General features: G+C 41.0%; 1 protein-coding gene across 2 annotated transcripts in view; it reads left to right on the top strand.

Moving 5' to 3' along the window:
• The window catches only part of AFF3 (ALF transcription elongation factor 3), a 526,894-nt gene that overhangs the window by 251,316 nt on the left and 247,881 nt on the right, over positions 1-27,697 (top strand). The window lies entirely within an intron of this gene.

Below are 27,697 nucleotides of genomic sequence, written 5' to 3'. Positions count from 1 at the left end.
GGCAATTCCCTATAAAGAAAAAAAAATTATTTTAATATGTTTCTAACTTTTGGACATCCTACACACTTTTTCTTGAATTGCTAGTGAGTTACAGTAATATAATCATTTGGTTTAAAGTTTTACATTAACCGTCAGATTGTTTTCAGAGGCAAGATTTTTTTTCTCCCTGGAAAGCATTATTTCACAAAAAATATCTTTCACCTCCCAAGTTGACCAAAATAATTAACTGAAGTTTGATTTGTTGAATTCATTCATAAAGATTTTTGTTTTTCTAGCAGAGATTTATATAGAAAACAGTTGTCAAAGTGGGTAGCTTCATTTCTGGTATTTAAGTGTATGTTAAATAAAATACATATTGTATTTTATATCTATATTATCTCTATCCTGGGGCTTTGTTTCAGATTAAACAACAGATAGTGTAAAATGCTGATATAATTTTCCTATTTTTCTCTTTCAATGTACTTTGATGTTTGGAGTCCAGATATTTAATGTTTAAGCCATCTTCCTTTGATTGGTTATGGTGTTTATGTCTACAAAGTGATAATTCCAGAACACACTGCTCCCCTCTTTGGTGTCACTATTTTAAAAATCCTACCAGTTATTATCCTTTCTAATCTTTTCTGAGGAGATGGAAGAAATCTGTCGTTTGACCTTTCTTTTCCAAACTCCAAGCGGGACTTGGAGTTTGAATAAGAGCTTGCGTAATTCACACACCAAAAGGATATAGTTTAGTGATGTAAACTTCACTTAAAATAAAACTGAGTGCTGCAGTCAAGAGTTTAAAGCACTATTTTTTCTCTTAAGAGAGCTGATGAAAACCCCATAACCCCTGGCCCCCCTCCTACCTTCCCATGATACTGACCCCTAATACGTCGTACCGCTAGTACTGCCACTGTCATGGCCCACCTCGAATCACGCGTGGAACAGAAGGGAAAGCCTGGACCAACCAGATAATTGACTTATATGCATATGGAAGGTTAAGGGTAGTGGAGATGAGGCCTTCATTAGAAGATAGCTGAGCTCTCTCTGAGTTCCACTCTTCCTAGAGCCCAGGAGGAGTGGTCCAGGATAGGAGATAGTGTAGACTTGGAGGAAACAGGGGTGATGGGGGTGCTGGTATTGTCCAAGTGAGCCATTCTCTCTCTCTCTTCACCTATCAGCCTAAGGCATTACTAGTAGTAGTTGGTATGTAGGGAGCTCCTAGAGGGTCGGGTCAGTGTTCCCAGTTTTGCCTGGAAAGCTTTTCTGGCCATCCCCTGCCTCCCTCACAGGAGTCATTCTCCAGAATCATCTTCCCCTCTTGTCCTAAGTATGTCCTCTCCTCCAAACACAAGCACAGGGCTCCTTCTCAGTTACAGCCTATTGTGTTTGTTGTGTATGTGTCACACATCAGTATTGCTCCCACACTGTGGTCCCAATGTCTGGAATTTAGAATTCATGATTTTATTGAATGAATGAATAAATGAGCAAGTGAGTGAAAGAATCCTCTAAAGGAGAATGGTGAACATCATTGTGATGGCTCACAGATTCCATTCGCCAAAATCATGGACAGGGTGTGTGTGCTGGGTTCCCATGGATAGTCTTTGTGGACCCCAATTTTCCTTATCAGTTTCTCTCCCCTTGTGCTCAGCTCAGGTAAACCTGATGTGGTCAAGGTCAACAAAGGTACTTGTTACTTGCAGCCATTGTGTTCAAGTTATGGCTCTCTCTTGTTGTGGAGGAAGAGCAGGGTCATGAAAAATGCCCTAATATGATGAAATTGAGATATTCATTTAACAAGTGTTAGCGTGCCATTTCCATGTGAGAAGTGCTGGAAGAACAATAGTGGGCCAGACAGACATGACCCCTTGTCCTCTTGGAACCAACAGTGTGCTGGAATAGATAGATGGTAAGTTTTTTTTAATCTCATCAATAAATGTATAATGTTAATTGTGGTGAATACTCAGGGTCTTATGAGAGCTTACTTTAGGGTACATGAGCCAGTTTTGGGTCAAGAACAGCTTTCCTAAGGAAGCAGCATTTGAACGGATAGTTGGAGGATGAATAGGAAATTGACCTAAGGAGAAGAATGGTGAGGGTTCCAAGCAGAGGAAATGGAAGAGGTCGGCTTGTTAGAGACCCAGAGAGGACAGTGAAGCCAGAGTGGCTCAAGAGTAGGCAGACCAAGCTAGGCAGGAGAGGCGGGAGAAGTCGAATAACGCTATGCCTTCTCAGCCAAGTTCAAGATCCTATAAGCACAGGGGAGCCAGGGAAGGATTTGAGCAGAGAATGATGTGATCAGATTGGCAATTTAAATGCACCACTCTTGCAGCTTTGGAGAATGGACTGAGGGGAAGAAGAAAGAGGAGTGGGAGGCTATTGCAGATGTCCAGATGAGAGATACTTGGTGGGGCACTCACAGACATGGGAACATTGAGGGAGATGCTGGGCAGGGAGGAAATCATAAATTAATTTTTAGATAGGCTGAGTTTGAAGTGCCTTTGAGATATTCCAGTAAACATGGAGAACGTAGATGAACACACATGGGTCTGGAGCTCAGAACAGAGGTCCGAACTGGAGGCCAATATTTTGGATTAATTAGCATGTTGGTAATAAAACCGTAGAAATGGGCAAAGTTGCCTGGAGAGAGACTAGAGACTGAGAAGCAACGAGAACCTAAATTCCAGCATTTAAAGGCCAGAGAAAGGAAGATCAACTGGCAGATGGAAGCGAGAGGGAGACTAGAGAAGCTGAGGGAAGATTGTGGCAGTGAAAGAGAATCCAAAGAAAGTGAATTTCAAGCTCAACAGTGCTCAGAATTTCTGAGAGGACAAGAGAGATGAGAATTGAAAACCACCCAGAGGACTGGACAGCGAAAAAGTCATTGGTGACCTTATTGAGTGCTGTTCCTGCGGAGTAGAGGGGTCAGAATCCAGACTAGAGAAAACTGAGCATATGGAGTCAGTGAGTTGAGAGACCTCTTGTGAGGGAAAGCCATAGTTTCCATTCAGGTCCCTTTTCATTTGCAATAAATCCTATATATAAAAACAACTACCAAATGATGAAGAGCTAAGATTTATTGAACACTTATTATATGTGAGGCATATTCTAAGTTCCTTGACCGTCGTTCAGCCATCACAGCTGCCCCATGAGCTTGACATTGTTAACATCCTCATTTTACAGATGAAGAAACTGAGATGAGGTGAAGTTAAACATAGCTTGCCAAAGGTCACGCGGCTGGTTACTGGTGGAGCTGGGGTTTTAATGAACATCATCTGGCACCAGCACCCTCTCTCTCCTAACTACTATGCTGTCTTATGAAATGAAGAAGCTCCCTAGTGAAACCACTCAGTCGTTTTGCCCTGAAAGGGAGGTTTCCGTTTCCATGTGTTTACGATTTGGAAGTGCCAGATCATACATTTGTGCACTTGAGCTCCCAGAGTTTTTATGGCCACCGTTACCAAGCTCATCTTTAAACTTCTTTTTTCCTCTCCTCTCTCTCATTTTTGCTGAGGTAACTGTTTTCAAGTCATTCGAATATTACATTATGTTCTCAAGTATAATTATTTTTTATTCTTACTCAGAGAATTTTAATCCTGGGACCTAATAAATCTGTGTATTACTGCAAAATTCACTTAACCGAGGGAGAAATTATAACTGAGTTCTGTGAAGATGGGTGATAAGGGCTGGAAGCCCTCACGGCTGACATATGTTTGTAACAGACAGTTTTCTAAGTTACACTATATTTCATCCTTAAAGGTTCCAGTGCTGTAATACGTAGGTGCTTTTTGTAGCATTACCCATTAACGTAGACTGGCATTAACATTTGTTCAGCAAATAAAATCCGTTTACAACTTAATGGGGTTGTGCAGGGCTGGAATCTAGGATGCACAAATTTTATGCAAGACAGCTTTAGATTGCAGTTGGGTTTTTTTTGTGTGTGTGTGAGGAAGATCAGCCCTGAGCTAACATCCATGCTAATCCTCCTCTTTTTGCTGAGGAAGACTGGCTCTGAGCTAACATCTATTGCCAATCCTCCTGCTTTCTTTTTGCCCCCAAAGCCCCAGTAGATAGTTGTATGTCATAGCTGCACATCCTTCTAGTTGCTATATGTGGGACGCGGCCTCAGCATGGCCGGACAAGCAGTGCGTCAGTGCGCGCCCGGGATCCGAACCCGGGCTGCCAGTAGCGGAGCGCGCGCACTTAACCGCTAAGCCACGGGCCGGCCCATAGATGGCAGGTGTTGAGGGGCACTCCTCGTAATATGTGAGCCTCTGTAATAAGAGACCAGTGTTTGAGATTCTGGTTTGGACTTCAGGGATGAAATTAGAGACAATTTCAGTGCAACATCCAAGCAAATTACCTTCTTGGCTTTCATCTTTAGTTACTAATTTAATTCTAATTTCCTGTGAAATATTAATAGTGAATATTTACATAGACTTGCATTTCTGTTTATATAAAGGGGATAACTGGTAGTTGTTTAAATTCTGGAGACCCACTAAAATTGAACAGACTTCCAGCAAATGAAGGGCACTCCTTTTCCATGGTTTTCTCGAAATTAAGGAGCCTCCTGGACAATATTTCCAGTTGTGATCTTGGGAGACCTGTGGATGAGGAGACAGTTGAGAGCACTGTCATATGAAATGCACATCATTGTGGCCCCTCACGTGTTCAGACCCTGGATGGTGGGACAAGAGAAACCTTGTGCTTCGATGTCTACACGCTCCTTAACTCAAATGAAAATATATTAGCCACTCTGTAGAGAAAAGAGAGAACAAAGACACGACTTGTGCTAAGTGACCTATTTGGGTCATTCGCAGAGCTGGACCCAGGGCAAATCTCCCCTGCTTCAGACCAGACAGGCTCTTTCTAGCTCATGCTGTTTCCTTTATAAATTCTTTCATTTGTTTCAAACAGTAAAGGTTTTATTAGTGACAAAATTAAGCCCACAAATGGCAAAATCAATCTGGGTATAACTGTAGAGGAGCCCCATTAACATATCCCATTACTTGTTGTAGTAAAATGAAATCAAGGCAAAAGTGAGCCTGCTGTAGGCCTAGAGAAATTCACCAAGCAAAACCTGCAAGTCTCATCCAAGATAAATTAGTTTCGCTTGGTAGTGTTTTGTTTTGATTTTTCTTTTTGCGTTTGGCCGTCTGAATGGATAGAGACAGAAAAACCACGATTTATATCTTATTTGACATCTGTAGATGCATTTTTAATAGGTGTTATTATGTTAGTCCTTTTGGCTGAAACCAAAAGTCCTTCTTAAATGGCTCTACTTCTGCCTGCCAACGGCGTCCTAGTGCCTGTGAGGAGCATCCAACGGTGCTCCTATGTTTCGGAGCCATTTGGCTAGACCCTGTAGACTTCGCGATGACTCCAGAGGTGTTCGGGTTCTAAAAGAGCTGGGACAAGAGACCCGTCTAGTTCAGAATCTGTTCTGAGTCCAGAGGCTTTGGGGTGATGGCCAAAGAAACCCCAGAGGTCTGGAAGCTCCTGTCGGGAAGGAACAGCTTTGCCTTTGTGTATTTACCTGTCTCATTCTGTTGCACACCATTACAAATCACAAAGGCACATACAGAACCATGGGGATGAAGGACCAAGGGAATGTTAGCAGCCCAAGTAGCTAGCGGTCTGCGGGAGTATGCTTTCTGCCCTAGCAATAGAGGGTGAGTTCTGATACCTCAGTCAATACGTTTTCTTGGGTGTTTGTCAATATTTTACTGTGAAGCGCTGACTGGAAGAAAGGAAGAGAAAGGAAGAGGTACACAAATAGTGTCAACAAAAGCTTGATGCCATTGGATGCCACGGAAGCTGACGCCTCCTGCTGCACCCAGGCTGATAAAGGCTAGGAAAGGTACAGAGAGGCGTGTCAGCTAGCCGGAGTGCACGATCTGCTGGGTTTCTGGCAACGTCAAAAACACAGCTTCAGTTTCTCGTGAAGATACTTGGAGAACTCCAGCACTGCTTTAGAGGACTGAGGCATTAAAAATACTTGATTTTTTGAGTTTTCTGTTGCTCTAGCCTTGCAAGGTATGTCAACAGTACAAAGAAATGATGAGATTGGGTATAACTCAAAAAGGAGTAGATTTACTCAGTGCCTAAGAACATCTGCCAGACACACAGGAGGGACCCTGCAGATGCTTATGGGATGAGTGAGTTAGAGAATGTGGGAGGGAAAACAAATACAGATGCACTCCTTTCCATGCCAGTACTCCTTTGAAAGGTAGTTTTCAAAGTCCAGCCCCAGTAACACAAGAGTGCAGAAGGGTGGGACAGAAGCAGAAAGACAGTCACCTTACTGGCACAGTGCATATGTGGCCCAGTGGACTGCACAGTGTCACGGGAACAGTCCACTCAGGTTTTCACAGCATCTTCACAGTGTTTTGCTTCTTTATATTTGAGTGAGTCTTCGTTTTCAGAAAAATAAGGGCTTAAACTTAGATCATATAGAACAAAAAGGGCAAATTCTTATCTTTATCCATGAGTGAGGTTTACCATTGCACTGTTGTTTTTATTCTACTATATAGAGTTGAAAATATTAATACATATAAAATTATAATATCTGATAATGTATTTCAAATGTATAAATTCCCCCAAGGACATGCTTATTTTTAATCTGGATATCTCTTAAATGCCATTCTCCAACAGCAAAATGCTAGCATTTAGTACTAGCCAACCAACTTGCTTTATGTCCTTTGCTGAATTTATTTGATAGAATCAATGCAATTTTCTTTTTCCTTTTTTTCTTTCTTGTTTCTATACTTAAGTGTAATATGAGCATATGTATTCATCAGACTGTGAAAAACTTATTGAGGATCAGAGCTGAAAATTACTTATGGAATTATTATATGTTAAGTCATTTAACAAAGAATGTTTTAGAGTGCTAATTAAGCATAAAAACATAAAAATATTTGTGATGTAATATTAATACTTAAAATATGAAGGCAAATAAAATTCTACTTGTTTACAAGAGTGTTTTTAGAATGTGAGTGTGTATGTGTGTGTGCCTGTGTCAGAAATTTCTAGCATGAAGGGTCCTGTGTGCTTCTTTTCCTCTACCCTACCTTTTTTGGTTCTCTCTCTGAGCTCGAAATTCTGTCAGGCCGCCGGTCCTTGCAAACAGCTCCTTGAGTACAAGTCCCTGAAGGCCTCTCAGTACCATTACTGCCCCGTCACATTCCCTAAGGGCACTGCCATCTTTTTTCCAGAAAGCTTGTCAGTTTCAGCCTGTGGCTGACACAGCCGTGGGTGAGGCATTGCCCTCCTCTGAGAAGGGTCCCTCTCTTGACAGTTCCTGTGCTCTCGCTCTATCAGCAGGGCACCACCGTGCTTGGTCCCTTGTCCACTCTCAGAGTCCACACCACCCCTGAGTCCCTCCAGGACTTCTGGAATAGAGCAGTGAAACCTTCTCTCTAGCAGCCAGTGCTGGGGGCTGGATTATGGACCCCTCCAGGCAGTGAACCAGTTGTGATACTGGTTTATGGTGAATCCCACTTCCAGGGCAGGATCCCGGTAGCTAGACTGTGCTGTCTCCCTTAAAGAGTGACTTATTCCTGCTAGGGCTCGCTGTCCACGTGGTGTGCACCGGGCATTACTGACTGGAGGGGTCCTCCAGTCATCTCACCTTTGCTGAGTCAGCATTTCTCAACCTTTTTTCATTGGCATCCTCCTAAGCAACTTTTCTGACACTTTTGTCCTAATCGCTCCCCCCATGAAATTCTAATAGCACAGATATACTGTATGTCTATTTATGTATGGTGTGTATATTTGTATTTATACATAGAGAGTAAGACTGTTAATCCCCCAAAACCAGTTTTATCTGCTTAGTCAAACCCTCCGCCCTTGCAACACACGCTGACACCGGCACCTCCTTCCCACCCTCAGCAAGAGCCTCATCTTCTCCATCACTGAGGGGACAGATGCTCTTAGTAGGAACCACCTGGCCTGCTCGCTTCATTCAGTCAGTGTGCCAGGCTCTGTTCTAGGCGCTGAGGGTACAACAGTGAACAAAACAGGCATAGACTCCACCTTCCTGGGGCTCCTGTGTTCCAGTCTGCTGACAGACCTAGAAACTTACCTAAATCTCACCCACCCCTCCTTCCTTCTTTCCTAAAATTAAAGAAGCATCCTCCCTCTTACTTTGGGCTAATCCCTCTACTCACGCTTTGGAGCCCCATCCCCCACTGCCAACAAGTCAGGAGCTGGCAAGTACCTCCTCCCTCTTAGGTCTCTTCTAAGCTCTCTCTCTCCATAGCTTCTTGTCCTCAGAGTAAACATATATACATTATTTCCATCTTTTAAAAAAAGTTTCTTCGGGGCTGTCTTCCTTGTGGCTCTGTCCTCCTTCCTAGGTAGACTTCCCTGGCCAAAGTCCCTCTGTGCCTTCATTTCCATTTCCCATCAGCCCACTGCTGCATCCATCAGCCCGCTGCTGTCTGGATTCCCCCACCACTCCCTTGAAGCGATTTGACCATGCTTCCCACCCCAAGCTGGCGTATCGCTAAGCACAGAGACCATTCCCCGTGGGATCTCTTGGTGGGCGTTTGATGTTGCTGACCACAGGTTCCGCTTTCAAGTGCTTAGGCCTTGGTGTCCCTCACACCATACTCTCCTGGGTTTATTCCCAACTTGGTGGTCATTTCTTCTTGGTCTCCTCTGTGAGTTCCTCTTCCTGTAACTCTCCTTTAGATGTTATGTTCTTCAGGCTTCTGTCCCAGCTCTCTTCTCTTCTCACAGGCTGCAGTTTCACTGGCTTCTGTTAACCTCTGTGCCCTGAAGAATCTCAAGTGTGTAGCTTGAGCCCAGCTCTGTTTCCTCAGTTTCCTGCTCACCTATCCAGCTGCCCCCACATTGCTCCACTTAGATGTGTCATGGACACCTGCACCCTAACGTCACCTCTCACCTCCACTGGCTTTTCCTCCAGCGTGGGTTGTCCTCTTTCACCCGGCTGCCCAAGCCCTTGGTTCTTCTCTCTCGCTCTCGTCACAGTCACCTGCTCACCAAGTCTGTCAGTTCTGTCTCCTGAATCTCACTCTGATGGGTCCACTTCTCTCCATCCCCTGCCACCCTCCTTGTTCAGTCTACCATCCTTTCCCACCTAGATTACCCTGAGGACTTCCTTGCTGGCCTTCTGCCTACTGTCTGCTTCCAGCCAGCCCTCCACAAAGCAGCAGAATTAGTTTTCCAGAGCATAAGTTTGCTTAACCCTGCAAGAGGGGTACCACTGCTCTCTCCCTCACCTCTTAACTGAGGCTTAACTCATGCTCCTCCCCACGCCCAGAACACACTCTGTCTACCTCTGACCTGAGATTGAGCTATTTCCTCCTTATCTTCCAAGCCTCACTTGAGATGTCAGTCCCTCTAGGAAGCCTTCCTGGTTCCCAGAGTCTGAGTTAAGTGCTCCCATTCTGTATTCCCCAGGCACCCTTTATTCTTATCACAACACTTATTACACTGAGTCATAATGATCTTTCTTATCTCCCATTAGGCTGTTCCCAGCTATCTCCAGGGGCTAGCAAAATGACTAGCACATAATAGATGTTTAATAAATACTGAATGAATGGATGAAGAATAGTGAATGGATGACTTTGACCTTTTGCTCAATGTCTGTTCTTGCTCTCTACCCTGTTGTCCTTCCAGTCCTGCAACAAAAAAGGTTGAGGTGCTGTCCCCGAGGAATACCAGCTCTCCAAGGACTTCCAAGGCTGTTGTGTTCCCTGGGAGGATTAGCATATATTCTACAGTTAGCACAAACGCAGCAGAGATGAAAACCCACCCCCTGACTCCCGCGGGTTGGGAGGGAAAAGGAACCAAGCTGCTCTTGCTGGTGTACACTTCAGGAAAGCTCTGACCTTTTGTAGCTGCCACTTGTATTCTGATTATCTTTCATGAGACTGAGTTTTTCATTTTGATAGATAATGAGTGTAATGTAAAAGTCGAAGAAATCAAGATAATAAATTTGCAGGGATAATTTGCTTAATTACCATGTGCTGCTCATGGAATTAAGGGCTGAAAGTCAAAGCTGTTTCCACTGCTAATCTGCTCTGTGAAAGGCAGTTCTTAGCACAATTAAAACACATCTATCCAAAATGACCAACTCAAGACATACATTTTAAAATTGTATTTATTATCATGAAAACCATACACAGTGCTCTCTGTTATTTTTTCAAATTGAGGGTTGTGAAATTACACTGATTTGCTACAAATTACTATTGTACATACACAAGAAAGTTTAAAATAATTTCTAAGATAGAAGATGATCATTTGAGGATTGAGGAGATACAGGCCTTGAAAAATTAGAACATCTATCTAGACATTAATCATCTATTTTAACTAAGACATAATTACCTTTAGTTCTTATAATTACTTAGATCATTATAGCTTTTAAAAATCTAAGATTTTAAAACTTAGATTTAAACCTAATTTTTCTTTTGCCCTTTCACTTATATGTTGTTTTATAAGTTCTCATAAATTTGATTTATAGGTGTCCAATTCTTTTTTTTTATGGTTGTTGGAGGCAGTGAAATGTAAGTATTTTTAAAATGTAGCGGTTGGAACTCAGACATTTTCCATAACTTTTATAACATGCTCCCATATTTGTTTGCATGTTGTTTTGTTCTGATTTTGAAAGCTGTCTACACAGCCCATAATTTCAGAATAGGTAGCCCAGTGTCAATATTCTTTAGCCTCCCAAATTAACTATTTTTGAACATGAGGCATTTCCCATTTTGCCCATAGCTCCATTAGTGGACCCACTGGTACCTCAGAAGTTCTAAAGAAGTGCTAGGCTGGGTACCACTGCTCAACACCTCCACTTTCCGTAAACCATCCCTCTACCAAGTACTGCTTTACTAAACATCTTTACTTTCTGATGATACATCAAGAAATGTGCACCTCTTCCTGTGTCTCCAGATATTAGGTTTGAAAATAATTGTCATATGCTAACACCAGCTGATTTATTTTATTTATTAGAGCTTCCCTCCCTCCCCACTAAAAAGGTGTGCCTATTTGTGCAAATATATATCTTTCTCTCTCTTCTGAATTTCCTAGATGGTTATAGAAGTTGTAAATTATGTGCAGTTCACTATTATCACAACTTTTTCATTACGATGTTTTTATTTTAGTGCCTTGTTTTTTTGTGGTTCTGTGGAATTAAAATTACAAAGGATTTTATATTACACTACTCTTTTTAAAGTATTTTTCTGTGAACATTGATTAGGCTTCTGAAGCCTGATTAAAAATCTTAAGATCAGCATGCTTATTATTGACTTTTTATACGTTAATTTAAAACTCTATTCCTCAGCTACTTGTAAATATCTTTTTAATAGTCTTAAATATAGATTTATTTCTCTATATAAAGTACGTATTTTTTAGAAATCACCCTGGGGTTCTATATTAATTAATTTAACATTATTGAAATACTTGTATCTGTATATTTACTTTATGAATCGTTTTAGCTTTCCCTTCTCTGGCAATAAGTTGTGACCTAACAGAGTATTTTTGGTGAGTTTTTAAACATGTTTTTAAATTCAGTGTAATAGTGTATATCTGGGGATGGCATGGGGGAGCTAGGGATGATAGGACTTTTAAAATAGAATCTTTAAAGTCAGCTAAAAATGTTAGTAATAGCTTTTAAACAATGACCAACCCTGGAAAACCTGCCAAGGCTGCTTCTCTGGAAACCAGATTACAGATTAGGACCCTAGTGAATCAAAGACTCAGCTTCCAATAGGAAAGCCGTTTGAAAACTCCATTGAGTTAACCAGAGAAAGAGGAAAAGGGAGGAAGAAAACCCAGCCACAATGCAACAGAGAAGATGATACTGCACAGAAAAATGAGGTGCCACAGGCTCTCTCCAGACAGTGAGACAGAACTCCTCCTCTGGTCTGCAAAATAAGCATTCATCATTCTGACTTTGTAACTTCCTATTTCCTTGTGTTTTCACTGAAGTTTCTTACTGCCCCCTCCACACACACCTCAACCCCGGACTCTGGAAAAAGGCAAGAAATGAGCACTGAGTTCTTCTGGAGGTTCACTATTACTGTTGTGTGAAATGAGCAGCCCGCTGTGATGGGAATCAAGACTCAAGAGCAGATTCCTAACATGTTTAAAACAGTGTAGATGGAGGGGGAGGAGGGGTCATTTTAGCTGGAGTCTCCTAAAAAGATCATCAGCAACCTTTGGATAGTTGAAATGATTAATGACTTCAGCACAAAAGAACACAAAAGGAGATTTGTTAAGAATAAGCAGAGGACAGTGTGCTAGCCCCAGGGGTGACATGCTTGTCTGCTTAATAGTGTATTTTTAAAGTGTGTGCCACATCAAAAGCAAAGCATCTGCAAATGGAAGAAAATGAAGAGAAAAGGCAGTGAGCAAAATATTTGGCAAATTAAAACAGACGTTTAGGAAATCAGATCAGCAATCATTTTGGTTTGAGCATTTTTAAAATGCATTCCTTCACCCCACCCCGCCGCCACCCCCAGTGTCTTAGCAGCACTGGGAAAACTCACCGTCCCTCGCAGGATGTCTGCGGGACCTTTTATCACTAAAAACGATAAAGAGCCGATCAAATCAATATCGCACGATAGCCTCCCTTTCTTTGAGGTGCAGGGATCTGAATAACCTCCTTGGACTACAGCAAACTCCATGCATTAAAGCAACAGGAACAATAATGACAGCAGTGCTTCACATGTATTGATGGCTCACTGTGTCCTTAACGTCTATTATCTCTTTGAATCCTCACAATAGCCCTATATGGTGTCTCTCCTATTTTACAGAGGAGGAAACTGAGATGTACAGAGGTAACACAGCAATTCAGAGACATGGTTAGGGTTTAACCTCAGGTCTCCCAGACTCCAGAGCCCAGGTTCATAAACACCATACAGTGTGACGTTTTTAAAAATCAGAATATTTTCAAAACGTATGATGGAGCAAATTCTTGTGGGGATACATCAAGACTCCTATGCGTGTACCACATCTTTCTCACAGCCTTGAGGAAATGAAGGGATGCGTCATAGCTGCAATTGTTGCTTCAGTGGTAAGAAGCTGCAGAGAGTCTGCAGGGAGTTAGATTGAGGATTGACGTGTGCCGTGTGGCACGAGGGCTGCACGGTGAGCTTAGAAATCCCTTTGGTAGTTCCTTACAGATTGATCTTGAGTGTGCATTCACATGCAACCTAGTTACTGAGTAATGTATCTTGGAACGCTGGATTGTTTTGCATCAGCCTGTGTTATGCTGCCTTCTATGGAGCTCTATGTTACTGACACCTCTTGCCATATTACCCCTACTAAGGGCAACAACAGCCAACGCTGTCCTCTTCCCCAGGAGAGGGGTGGGTAAAGATGGAGAGTCCAGAGACACCAAGAATTCCAGGTGGCAGAAGCCCCAGCACCCCTGACTGCAGGGGTGTGAGTTTTCACAGGAACTTGAGCTTTCGAATCAGACGCTCCTGCATTCAACAGCTCTGCTGCTGACTGGCTGGGTGACACTGAACCGATATAGATTTCAATACAGTACACATTTTGCAAAGAAAAAAGCTATCATTTTCTCTCATTATTTGATATGTAACATCTACTGCTGGATACGTTTGTGAATACACATGTCTTAGTGAGTCAATGTGTCTAACAAAATGTTTTTATTCATTAAATGTAGTCTGGAAGTAAATCAATTTTGTAAATCTGTGATTGAAATAAACATTTTATTTTGGAACTGATGACTGTTAGCTGCTGTCATTCTTGTTGTTAGGATAATCGAGTGTTTTCAAATTCATTAGAGATGAGGTTCACTTAAAGAAATCTCAGTCTATGAAATCTAGTTGTAGAATATTTGTGAGGTTAACTTTATTGCTAGGAAACAATTGCTTTGCTAAAGAATTCCTGGCTATAGGAAAGGATTAACCTAAGATTAACAGCAAACTTTGCTAAAGAATCAAGATATCGGCTTACAGTTTCTTTACAATGTGGCATTAATAGAAAAGAAAGTGTTGGAAATGACTTTGAGTTTGATTGACAAACAATAAAATATAAAGACAAAACTTCCTTGGAATAAAAATGAAAGCCAATGGGACATTATAAATCACTTTACAAAAATATAGTTTTTATACAGCTATTCAAGTGCATACTAAGTAAAATCGCTGCAAAGGGAGTAAATGCAGACGACACCCCCTGGTGGAACATTTGTTTGATAGGTGGTTGATAGCCTTTTATCTCTTTAAGTACAGTTAAAGTGGTTATTTAAATTTCTTTGCCGCCTTAGTTAATTGTAAAACTATGTTCATTTATGTCAACTTATGCCTGTAAGTTGCTTTTGCAAGTATATGGTTATACTAAGTATGCCTAATTATGAATCAGATTACCCAGGCAAAGTAATTTTTATAATATACGTTCTAGTCTACTATGTTTCTAAAGATTCCTTTTGAGAGCTCACAAAGGATTAAAATCACGCATAACGTCTAACTTATAGCAGTATTTTCACATTGAAATAAACTTGCTAGATTGCTTGGAACAGCTGTCTTGCTTATTGGCAAATGACAGAACCCTCCTACTTAAATATAAATTCTTGGAACATGAAGACTTATCCAACTAAGGAGAGCAATGTAAAACTCAGAAATCTACTTGGATTTGAAAGGACAATGAATTAAAATAGTAGAAATCTTCAAAGGGGTATATTCAGAAAATCCTCAGCTTTGATATAGACCCTTAAAAGAAGACATGGGATTGGAAATGGGTTGACATTCCTATGGCATGTATAAAGGATTGGTTTTTTCAATATTGTATTTTTTGTGGACGTACAGATTTAATTTCAATTAGAATGAGATTGCCTACATTTCTGTATGATTTTGTAGCACCCAGCAATAATCTAAATAAGTACTTGAATGATTTATTGAAAATCTAACTTTATGAAAAAAATGACTCAATATTTAAAGACATTTTACATACTTTCAAGTATGGGACATATTACTTGCTGAATTGTATTCAGTGCCTTGAATACAATTTAAAAATTGTAGCAAATTTTAACTAAAAAATTTATTAATTTTAAAAATTAAAAAATTAGTTAAAATTATTTTATTAGAAAATATTTAAAACCCTTTTAAAAAATCTAGTAATTTCTATGGTCCAGAAATGAGTAAGAGCTGGAAATTTATATATAGAAATTTATGTCTTCTTAGGAACTCAAAGGCACCTAAAATTATAAGCTTTGTTTTTATCTCTGATAAGAATCCACTCTTGAGTGAATTAGGAATTTATAATGATACCTATGATTACTTGAAAATGAAGAATTGGGTATGCATGTTCAGCATAGTAAATAGTAAGTTGTCTAACAGATTTTCTTCTCAGCCTGTGGCAGCAGTAATATATGCTTGACCCAGGCTGGTTTTGTAGCTCCAAGGAGATTAAGGATTGCACACAGTTTGTAAAGTGCTGTTAAAAACAGCAATGTTTCAGCTCAGAGCTACAGAAGGTAGAAAGCTGGAAGGAGCACTGTTTCCACTCTTACAACAGGAAAAAGCTAGAGAAAGAGGAAATTAACTACGTTTATTAAACCCATGAAAGAACTGAAGTCACAGGGCAAACAAGAACCTGAAATATGAAGAGAGACAGGCACCTTCAGGAAGAAACAAGACCTGAGCATTTGCTTACATGGGACACCACCCAAGGCCATATGAACCATAAGAAGATTCAGCTAGAAATTTGTAATGAATTGTTAAAGGCAAATGTGGGCTCACAGGAGGGCACTACAGAAGGGAGGTATACACTCTCTTTCAGGCTGTTCCTCCACCAGACATTCATAGAGAGACCTGGGAGCATGCTGAATGTTGGTGGTGTTGGCTAGGGGAGGGGAAAAGTGGCCGCCGCTGAACCTCCACCTGGACCCATCTCCTCTGTCTCTCCTACTAATTAGAAGCCTTCATCTGCAGGAAGAAGGGCACAAAACTGCAGTCTGAGAGCACTGGTGGATCTCCACACACCTGGGGGAGAAAAATGGCAACCAGCACCTAAACTCAACTCAGACCCATCTCCCCTGTCATTCCTAAGAAACAAAAGCCTTAATTTTCAGGGGCAAAGGCAACCAAAATGCATCCTGAGGTCCTGGGGAAGGAGAACAGGAGAAAACAAAAAGCTCTACCCATGGGGAAGGGGCAGAAATTTGTGCTACCTAATATTACGTGACATCTAGAGGAAGGCCATACCACCAAGACTCATGTTCACAGTGCCTACCTAAAACCAAGGTGTAATCAGAACATCAGAGACCATCTTCCCTCCCCAACTTTCCGGCTACCACACTAACGAGCACTGAGTAAAACTAACAATGGGATACAACAGGGGAGCTGTACAAAGAGAAGACCCAAAGCCAAATGGGGGACTCATTGCCAAACTGAGAGAAAACTTCACATCCAGCCCAAACCCTGACTTAGATTAACACAAACCTCCGTGCTAAAGACCTCACAGAAGGAAAGGCATTCTTATCTCGAAGCATAACACATACTTACCTCAGAATCTACTGTTCTATGCAACATATTTGGCTTTCAACAAAAACTTATGAGACATATAAAAAAGGCAAGAAAGAAACACAGTCTGAAGGGACAAAGCAGTCCTCAGAACCAGGATCAGATGTAACACAGATATTAGAGCTATTAGAAAGGGAACTTAAATGGCTATAATTAATATGTTAATGGTTCTTGAGGAAAAGGCAGACAGCATGCAAGATTATATAAGTAATTTTTCTAGGGAGATAGAAACTGTAAGAGAGAGCCACATGAAAAAATTTGAGAAGTGAAAATACAGAGAAATGAAGAGTGCCTTTAACGGGTTCATCAGTAGACTGGACACAGTCGTGGAAAGAATACATGAGCATGAAGGTAAGTCGATAGAAGTTACTCAAACTGAAAACAAAGAGATAAAAACGTGAGAAGAAAAGAACAGACCAGAACATCCAAGACTTGTGGGATAATATTAAATGGTCAAACGTTTATGTAATTGGAATCCCAGAAGAAGAAAAAAAGAGAAGAGGGCAGAAGAAATTATGGCCAAGAATTTTCCAAAATTAGTGACAGACAGCAAACCACATATCCCAGAAGCTCAAACTCAGAGGATACTTAGCAAGATAAATACACACACAAACACACACACACACATACCCCCCAAGGTAGATCAGATTCAAACACTGAAAACCAAAGACAAAGAGAAAATCTTGAAGGCAGCCAGAGAAGAGGACACATTACGAACAGAGGAATCAGGATAAGAATGACAGCAGCCTTCTCATCAGTAACCAGGCAAGCAGTAAGACAATGGAGTGACGTGTTTAAAGTGCTGAAAGAAAAAAAAACTGTCAACCCAGAATTCTCAGCAAAAATATTCTTCAAAAGTTAAAGAGAAATAAAAAGTTTTTCAGACAAACAAAAACTGAGAGAATTCATTCCTAGCAGGCCTAATTTACAAGAAATGTCAAAGGAAGTTTTCTAGGCAGAAGGAATATGATGTAGTCAGAAACTCAGGTCTACACACACAAAAATAAGAGTATCAGAAATAGAATAAATAAAAGTAAAACAGCCACAGCAGCGTGTAATAAATGCTGAAGCCAGGAGCCAGGCCTTATGCTGAGTTCTTTTATTTATTCATTAAAGTGTAACCATGAGATATTATTTAATGGGTATGGAGTTTCAGTTTGTAAAGATGAAAAATTTTTGTGAATGGATGGTGGTGATCGTTGCCCAACAATGTGAATATACTTACTGCCACTGAACTGTACACTTAAAAAATGTTTAAAATGGTGAATTTTATGTTATGTCTATTTTACCACAATAAAAAAAAAAAATGCAACTGTTACAGCCAAGGAGTAGGCTGCAATCATAAAGCAACTCTGTTTTCCCTCTCATTGTCTCTTGAAATGCTTTTCGTGGGCTCCTTCTTACCCTGCCTCCGAATGAAATCCCAGTAGTTTCCCAGGCTTTTCCAGACACTAGTAGATGACATTAAAGTCCTCCAGTCACTCTTAGTGACAAAAAGTTTCATTTAAATAATTAAAATGCCCAGCCACAGGGCATCGTCAAAGCTCTGAACTTCATTTAAAGATTTTCTTACCCCAACTGGGGCTTCCTTCAGGCTCAAATCCTAGCAGGGAAAGAGGGGCATGGTTGTTCCTTCTCTATTTCACTGGCTTGCTTTTTTGTTTTTTTTTTTCAGTTGGGGTTTCTGGATCCTTCAGGGCTAGAGCTAGGGTGACAAAAGAGTGGTGAGAGGCCAAAGAAGTTGTGCTGGGCTTGTCCTTGTGAGCTGGCATTGGTACTCTTTCAGGTTGTGGTCTCTCTCTTTGGGAGAGAAAGAATATCCTTTCTCTCATGAGATTCTTTAATGGTTCCAAAAAGATTTCGCCCACTGTGAACATCCACCTATAGCTCCTTAGATGAGGATAATGCATCTCTGTCAGTCTTCCATATGACTCTTCTCTCCCTGTCCTTGCCCCAACCCAGCTTCTGCATCCAGTGGTATATTTGTCTTTCTGCAGGTGGGAGTGCAGTCCACGTCCACCATAGCCTTCTGTGCTGCCATCCCAGGCCATTCGGTCAGCCACTCCCCTGTTGCTTTTTTCAGGCTTACGTTGGGCATCACCAAGCTTCCAGAGCAAATATAAAGTCCTCTGAGGGTTGTTGGTGTGCATGTGTGCCTGTGTGTGTGTGGGTGTGTGTTTAAAAGCCCTTTCGCTTAGGCTTGAGGTGAGGAAGAGCCACCTCCCTTCTCCTCACCCACTTCAGATGGGAGAGGAAAAATGTATTACAGCAACTTTCTCCAAAGAAATTCTCTTTCTGGGCCTCAGATGAGAATTGAGTGAAAGGTCATAAAACTCTTTTGAGCTCCTCTATTGCAAGCTTTGCCTTGCCTAGGTGCACCTCACTTTGATTATTTGGCATCTGTTGTTTGTTCAAAATCAAAAAACAAAGACAGAACAAGTTCCATTTGTACCTCCTGTACTCAGTTTTAGCATGACCCAGAGGTACATGTTTAGCTAGAAGATACACTTCATAAAAGGTTTACCACTGAGTTCTTTGTTACTGTAGTATCTACCATCAAGGTTACAAATAAAACACCACTGCTGAGGAAGCCTGGGGAAGTTCTTCCTGAGCCCAAGCTGATGTCTCCGATAGGTACAGGGCTTTAGCCAGGTAGAAAGAAGTATGTTTATTCTCCTTTAATTTCCTCACTTTCTCAGCCTTCTTAATCCTTTCGTATTTTCCCTTTGCCTTTTTTATTTTTCAACAAATTTGGTCTGAGGCAAGGTACACCGACCTTACTGAAATCATGAGCCAACATGTGCATGAAGGTCGTAGTACCCAGGCCTTGTTAAATAGTCCAGGTCAGAATCTGGTGTTATAACTTCAGTAGGATCAGCCAGAGGACAAAATTAATCCTTAGGAAGAGCCCGTTCTCTTTTAGTGTAGTAAATGTTTCTTATCCTGTGTTCCCACTACTTAAAGAGCTGTTTTTAAAAGGTCGTTTTAGCTTGAATAAAACTAGTCAACAATCTGCTAACGCAAATAGTATCTTTGTTTAAAATGAGAACATCACAGAGTGATGCACCTGTAGTTGGAGCTGGTGAGGGCTGATCTGTAGAGGTATCTCGGGTAAGCAACGCACAGCCTCCCTTTCTCGATTCCCTCCAACCTCTGCCAAGAAGGCTGTCACGAGACACAGATTAGCACTGGTACCGAAGGATGTCCTTGAAAAACTTGTTGTTTAGAGCGCCTTATCACATAGCATGAAAATGTTAAAGGAAGCACAGACTTTTAAAAATATGTCAGTATTTCCTGATTACCTCTTTTTTATGAGGTCAAACCCTTCATTTTGACACTTAATGAATAAAATGCCCACGTTGCAAGATATGGGATAATGAATTGTAAAAATACATAATCAGCAATGACTAAATAATTAAGGGAATTGAAATGCAGAGTCATTTGGGAATGCATTAATAATAACATGATTTGTTCCATATGCTAAAGAATTCTGTTTTTAGAAAATCAGTCATCACACATGCTCCATGGCAAAAAGAAAAAAAAATTCATGTTGACTAATAGGAACTGTAATTAGATGTTCTGCTTTTAAACAGCTGAATAAAAGATGAAATCATATAGAAAGTATATTTAGATACAAGTCAGAAAGTAAACTGATTATTATTCATAGTGCTGTTAATAGGAAGTGTAATTTATGCATCTAGTGGGAATTGTATTAGGCAATTAAGAAAGGGAGTCATTCTTGACTTCCCTTTATGCGTTTACATTTATGTATTTTCCTATCTTATACCAGGGACTGTCTTTTTTCTTCTCTTTCACCAACTCATCCATAGAGTCACATCTTGAGGTAGTGCGCAGTGAGCGTTTGGGGGTTCTGGGGCTTGGGAGGTCTTACCTCCAGAGGATGCTGCATCAGGAGACTGCTCGGCCAGGGCATCCCATGTGCCTTTGTCAGACATTACCAGCAGGTGATCATGGATTTTCAGCTTCCATTAGTATTTCACCTTCAGAGGTTTCATCAGAGGTTCCTGGGAGGAAAACAGTAATAGCTTACTTCTAGACACCACTGTGGGTGCCTTCAAAGAGAGAGTGGGAGATGGTGACAGAACATAGTTGCTGTAGACTGGCCCTACATGTCTCACCCAGCCGTCAGGAATGGCCACATTTCACTAATAATCAGCACATCTCTTTGGTGGGACACAAGAATCATTCCCTTTATTTTTTTAAGGTAAGACATTAGAATAAATCTGTGAGATCGTGGTCAGAAGGAAGAAGTTTCTGATCTTGGATTCTCCATTAAAATGATGTACCTTTTTGGAGAATAAAATAACTTGCAGTGGCAAACAGAAGTGAAAGATTTTAACAAAACTCTTTAGCCTCTCTGGTTATCTGTTTATGTACATAGTTGCCGATGTGCATACAAGGCTAAAGCATCCTACAGCTGCATTCTTTTATTAATAGGAAGAAAGTTGCAACATAAAGCTAGACATTCCTTTGAACTAGGGGTGTGAAGTGCACACACTGCTCTGCTGTTCCTCAGCCCTGTGGTGACTCTGCCTGTATCAGCAGTCCTTCCTGTCCTCTGGCTCCATTATTGTGTCCCTGTGCACAGCACAGATCAGCGATGAGTGCTGAATTGATGAGGAGAGAAGCTGGTGCCTCTCCTCAGCTCTGCAAGAGGCATACTTTGTGCTCTTTATAAAGTTTCTGGACAACCTCACCTCTGTCTTTCCTTTCACAGAATAGAAACAAGATCTCTTACTACTTCTTTGGGTAATATGTGTTGATATGCACATACCGCAAGAGTTTTGCAGTGCGTGTAGTAGAAAGAGCACTGGACTAGAGCTCTGCATACCTGGGTTTGAATCTGCTGTTTTTATGGCCTTAAGAAAATCCCTCTGTGCCTCAGTTAACTCATTTTTAAATCAGAGATAATAATATTTTCCTTGTCTTGCAAAGTAGGGTCTAATAAGTAATATATGTATCAAACTGCATTGCAAACTGTACATCATGTTAATAAATGTCAGGGTTTTTTTAAATTGTGGTTAATATTTTATGTATGTATTATCTTTCTTAGAACATAAAGTTCGCAAGGCAATAGACAGTCTTACACAGGTCCCTGAGCTGTACTCACAGAATTCATAATCCATCATTGCTCTGGATAGCTAACTAAGTACTCACATACAGACACACACTGTGGTAGGCAGAAAAATGCCCCCAGACAAAGATGTCCATGTCCTAATCCCCAGAACAGATCAATATGTTAGGTTACATGGCAAAAGTTAATTAAGGTTGCAAATGGAATTAAGGTTGCTAATCAGATGACCTTGAGATGAGGAGATTATCTTGGATTGAGTGGGTCCAATGTAATCACAAAGGTCCTTACAAGTGGAAGAGGGATGCAGAAGATAGAGAATCAGAGAGATGGGAATATTGCTAGTTTTGAAGATGAAGGAGGGGGCCACAAGCCAAGGAATGTGGGCACCCTCTAGAAGCTTGAAAGGGCAAGGAACAGATTCTCCACTAGAGCTTCCAGAACAGAACACAGCCCTGCCAACAGCTTGATTTTAACCCTCTCTGGATTTGTAGAAAACCAACCCACACACATTTTGACTAAAATAGGTAGACAAGATAAAAAATCTGAAAAAGATACTAATTTTAAAATACCCCAAAGCCAAGACTGCACATGACCACAATCACTGGAGGATTTAAGAGCCTAATGCTTCTCCTTGTGCCTTGTTTGCCCAGGTATTTGGACTAATCCTCTGCTTTACTTTAGTTTTATTTCCTGGCTTAAACAAGCGATAAGTTTATTGCTTTGTGCCCTGTGGGTATTCCATAAATACTTGTTGACTGCCTGACAGTGTAAGTGTTGCAGTTATTTCCTAGATGAGGAAACAGGTGAGGTTAGAGAAGCTAGGTAAGATGAGAGACTGGTCTGGGGTTGCATAGCAACCAGAAGGATGCTCAGCTGCCTTCAAGTAGTCTTCACCTGTAATCGCCTGCCCTTCCCACTAAACAGCACATTCCACTTCAGGTTAGTACCCAGTGACAATGGATCTTTTTACTCTTCTCAGGCTGTTTTACAGGTACCAGTATTGACTCATGCCCCAGAGAATCCTGAGTAAAAATCATTGGTCAATCAGCCTATTAGAGAAACCTTGAAATTCATGAGTGCGTCAAGTTAATCTTATACATATTTATGGAGCAGTTACTGTATTGCAACACAAGTGTTGAAGATAGCACTATGGATAAGACAGACCCATTCCCCCAAAATTTTAAAAGCTGAGTGTCCTTTGTCCCACAAGTTGTCCATCAACACTCACTGGAGGTTTCCTGTATAAAATGTTCTATTCAGCAGAAAATCGTTTTTTTTTTTTTTTTAAATATGATACATGACCCTAAACTAAGGAGTTAATGATCCCACATAACAGTGAAAAAGAAACTTGCAAAAAATCAGAAAGCATGCAAGTTAACTTAAATATAGTGCAGTGTGATGGGGGGCTTATCAGGAAAGTTTGTTTTTTGTTTAAGTGGCAGCAATCCCAGAACATCCCCCACAGCTGGAAATCATTCACAGCCAACTGAGGCAAAGATGGGCAGTGACTTTGAAGGCAGATCCTGTTTTGAATTCCAGCTTTACCACTTACTAGCTGAGTGATTCTGGGTCAATCACTTAATCTCATTGAGCCTATTTTCTGCTTCTATTAAATTCACTTAACATCACAGGAGGATGAAACGAGATAATGTGTGCAAAGCCCCGGCTCAGGACAGTCCTGCTCCCCTTCCCACCCGCCAGAGCCCCAGCTGCATTAGGAGGGAGGGTCCACTGTGTTGAGAGCTTGCGCATGTGGCCACGAAGAGCTCAGCTCTGTGGTAGCTGCCCCGTGTTCTTTTCTGTCAGCGCCTCAGCTAAAGCTCTCTGTTGTCACTGTCCCTTGCTGTCCCACCTTCACTCCCTTATCCAAGGACATGCCTTGGAACCTCAAAGGCTTTCTACCATCCAGAAACCTCTTTCGTATTCCAAAGGAAATTTTTAAAAATCATCAAAAAACAGTAATACTGCACTTTAACTTCACTATCTGCTTTCCCTTTAAAAGACACACAAGACCACTTCTTGCCCAGTTCTCTCACCTTTCTTATGTGAATTCCAATGTTTTGATTCATTACCTTTGCTATCTATTGAATTCTCCTGCCCAGGGTGAACCTATGAGCTTAAAATGGAAACTGAAAAACTCCTCTCTTTTCTGTAGCTGCTGCTTCACTGAGCAGTCATTAAGTAAATTCAGTGTTTTAATGCACTAACAAAAACACATGATTGTTTAACAGAGTATATTACGGAAAATGGTAGCATTAATAGTCTCCGTGGAGTTCTGTTGGGGAAAAGTACATTATAGCATTGCCAAGGCAGGGGGCTGTTTTTGTATGTGAAAATAAGTTACTGACATTGTACATCATTTTTATATCTTGTTGCTAGGCAACATATAAGAATGTGGTTATTGCAAATATGTCTGCTTTCTTGTTTTTTTTTTTTTTTTAAGTCATTTCTTAATTCTGTTAAATTAGCCCTGTTATTGATTCTGTGGTCTGTCCTGAGTGTATTGATTGAGGTTCATCCATTAGCTCAGGGCGAGGAGGGGGGACAGGTTTGCATTTGTAACTGGAGCACATGCATTAGTACTAACCATGAGTTCTCTTGTTCGTCACTCTTTGTTTTCATACAGAGACAGGTAGAGTTCTGGTACCCTGGGATACGATATTCAAAGAACTAGAGTACGATGTAGACAGAATCCGCTAGTGAATCAAATGAAGAATTCTTCATATTTTCTAGAATAAGCTTCCAGTCACCAATGGTCCTGAGACCCTAGACTATTTCCTTGTTTTGCTGAAATGTGACTTCAGGAAAGTATATATATTTTGTTTCTGCTTCTGTTCACTTGTTCTTGTTTCCTGCCCTGTGCTTCAGCAGCAGCCACGCCGACAGTCACTTAGGAAGACTCAGGAGTGGTGTCTAGAGGAGGTGGAAAGTGTGAGGGGCTGTGATTCTTAAATTCCCATGAAATAGAGTTCTTCTTGCCTCTTGCACTCACTCTTCCCAGGTTCCTAAGGCCTCCTACTAACAGGCAGCTGCTTTGAATGCCTCCTCTTCACCCTATTGGTGAGGAAGGGGTTCCCACACTAGAGGAATGGGGATGGCCGAGCACACGACACCTGACGCTGGACAGATGAGCTTGACAGCCATTTATTAAACACATGTATTCACAGCCTGGGGGAGGAGGACTCAGGGCCATACAGGGCTGCCCCCAGGAACACAGTGAACCAGCATGGGCTGTGGGAGGTGGGCTTTGTAGTACCAAGAGGGTGAAGTGCCCCTACTCCCCACAGGGATGAGATTGGCTTGTTTGAATAATTCGGTGTCCTGGCAGGGAACTAAACCCACTACTCAAGGATGAGCAGGAACTACATCTGGTCCCCTTGATAAGGAGGGTTATCTGGCTCACAGACCTTGTCCATGGGGGCAGAGTGGGTGGGGGTTTGTGGTTAGGCCATGTGAGGGCCTTCCGGTCTCACCAGATGTCAAGGCAGCACATAATATTGAATCTTAATTTCAGGCCTTACACCACAGCAGCAGATGATTAGATTGGTTCGTCTGACTTCAGGGCAACAAACTAGGACCAAGAGTAAAATTGGCAGTTTGGGGCTCAATATCAGGAAGACCTTTCTGCCTGCTGAGATATCAGAGAACCGACGGGTCTCTTTGGGGACGTAACAGCTCCCCATCGTAGGAAGAACAGAAACTGGATGTGTTGGTAGGGATTCATACATTAGGTTTGTGGCTAGTCCAGAGTCCTTCCCAGTCATGGGATTCTGTGTCTTACAGGACTTAAAGAACCAACAGACCAGGTAGCAACCCGTACACCAAGCCTTTTTCTCTTACCTGTCCTATGCTCTATCCCCTTCTACCTGGGATCCTAATTCCTCATTTCTGATCTGATTTCAGATCCTAATTCTGACACCAGCTAATCTGATGAACCAAATTTGCATTCATGGGTGACAAGTTTCAATTCATGCACGAGTTAACAGCAGCCTTCTATCAGTATTTGTTGACAGATGCCAGAAATAGCCCTGGTGGTGCCAGTAATACCATACAAACAAAGCAAGGAATGTTTGGGGGTTAGGCTAAGATTTATGCCACCCTTCTCAGTCCTTCCTCAAAAGCCTCAGCTGAGCTTTGAGCCATTAAACATGACTTTTCACAAGAATAATGCTTGTGAATTTTTATCTGGAATGAGGATGGGTGTATATGGAGGGAATGGGACTCCTGAGACTAGTGGATCTGCTACTCCACATTCTGGGACATTGGTGTTCTAAGTTACTTGCTCTATCATACGAAGTCCAACTTGGATTACCCCCATCAAGTCTGGAGTAGTCACCTAGAAGAAAGAAATAGGCAGCTATGTGCAATGCATTGAATTTGTTGAGGAGTACCCACCCTGCACACTCCATGGGTCTTGGCACACACTTTTGTCACAGAGCTGAGCACCTGCACTGTTATGTTCACTTATGGGTCTGCTCCATTCCTGGAACATGAACTCCATGAGGGCAGGGGCTATTATTTCCTGCTCTTTGTTGCGTCTACCATGCCCAGCACACTGCTTCACATATTGTAGACAGAAGCTCAATAAATATTGATGGGAGTAATTAATTAATGAATTGAACGTTAACCTACTGCGGATGAATTCACAAGATGATCAGTGATGGAGCAATTTGCTGAAACTGGGCTACTCTTGAAACCAGGCTGATCGGATCTGACAGATGCAGACCTTATTTATCATGGCCAGTGTGATGCATCATATAAAGGTTTAGCTGTGGTTTACTATAACTATTCTGCTGATTTTTTTCTGCCATTTCTGTGAGGCATATTCTTTTATTTTGTGCATGTGTTTCCTTTTTTTGTTCAAGAATAAATTGTCATTTGAGAATGTTCTTTATGAATATTTGCAAGTTAAACTGTTGAGTTTTGAAAGATGTGCTGGTTATGTGTGTTGTCAAGAGACACACATTCTGTTCCCATGAAAAGGGCAGGCAAATGTTCCTTCAGTGTGTGTGTGTGTGTATGTGTGTGTGTGTGTGTGTGTGTGTGTGTATAGAGGACTCTCTGCAGGCATTCGACACATGTAAGAAACTGTTTCCTGCACTGGGTAATTGCCCTCCTGGAACTTACGTTCTACAGACAAAGCAGCCATTTCATAATTATGAGATAATGGGGTAAGCGCTGTATTATTAAGTGTGTACAAAGTGTTATGGGCCTGAAGAGGACTAGGGATTTCTCCTGCACAGAAAGTTATCAACTGTTGTGTTGATTTGGATCGGAAAAATCAATAATGGATTGCTGGTTTAGATGATGAGGATTATTTCCTCAGGCACCAAATTATGACTTATTAAAATAAAAAAAAGTTTTAAAAGCTATTACTGCCCATATTTTCTCTGTGTTTTATTGGGTTACATATCTGTTTGAGCAACATAAGGCCAGAGAACACATCTGATTCCTCTTTTCATCTCCAGCATCTAGCATAGTTGAATTATTATCATATCACCACTGATATAATACACTTCTGGCTTTTTAAAAATTTTTGTTCTTCAAGTTGAAATTAAGTGAATAGAGGTGAATTTTTCTTATTATGAAGCAGATATATAATCAATCTCTATTTTTAAAAGTAACATACCTTTGAGACCAAGCCTAGACTTTTTTTGGGCAGAATCAGATATAGTTTCCTGGATTCACCAAAACACCCACTGAGCAATGACTTTTATACTAGTCATCACTACTTATTATTTGCAGTTAATTGCATTCAGGAAACTTGTAATATATCTATGAGAATAGGTTAATAATGCAGTCAGACCTCATGTACATTAATGAGAGCTACCTTTTTATCTTTCTCCTGAATTCAGATTCTGAACTCTTGAAGGTTTTTCATATTTTAATAAAATAAAAATCCATTAAAAATTTGTGAAGTATTCAACACATCAAATGAAATAACTGGTTATTGGATTTTAAAGTGTGTTTTCAGTTAAAGTGGTTTTCAGAAGCCCTAAATGGTGAACTTTGATAGTTGCCTACTCAGACATGCATTATTAATTTAAAAAAATAATTTCCATAACTTTTTAAACTTGGTAATTACATGTTTTAATTATGTAATTACACA

This window comes from Ceratotherium simum, chromosome 40, assembly GCF_057802395.1.
Source record: "Ceratotherium simum simum isolate JZ-2026a chromosome 40, ASM5780239v1, whole genome shotgun sequence".
Lineage (NCBI taxonomy): Eukaryota > Metazoa > Chordata > Mammalia > Perissodactyla > Rhinocerotidae > Ceratotherium > Ceratotherium simum.
This window is presented reverse-complemented; position numbering and strand designations above follow the sequence as displayed.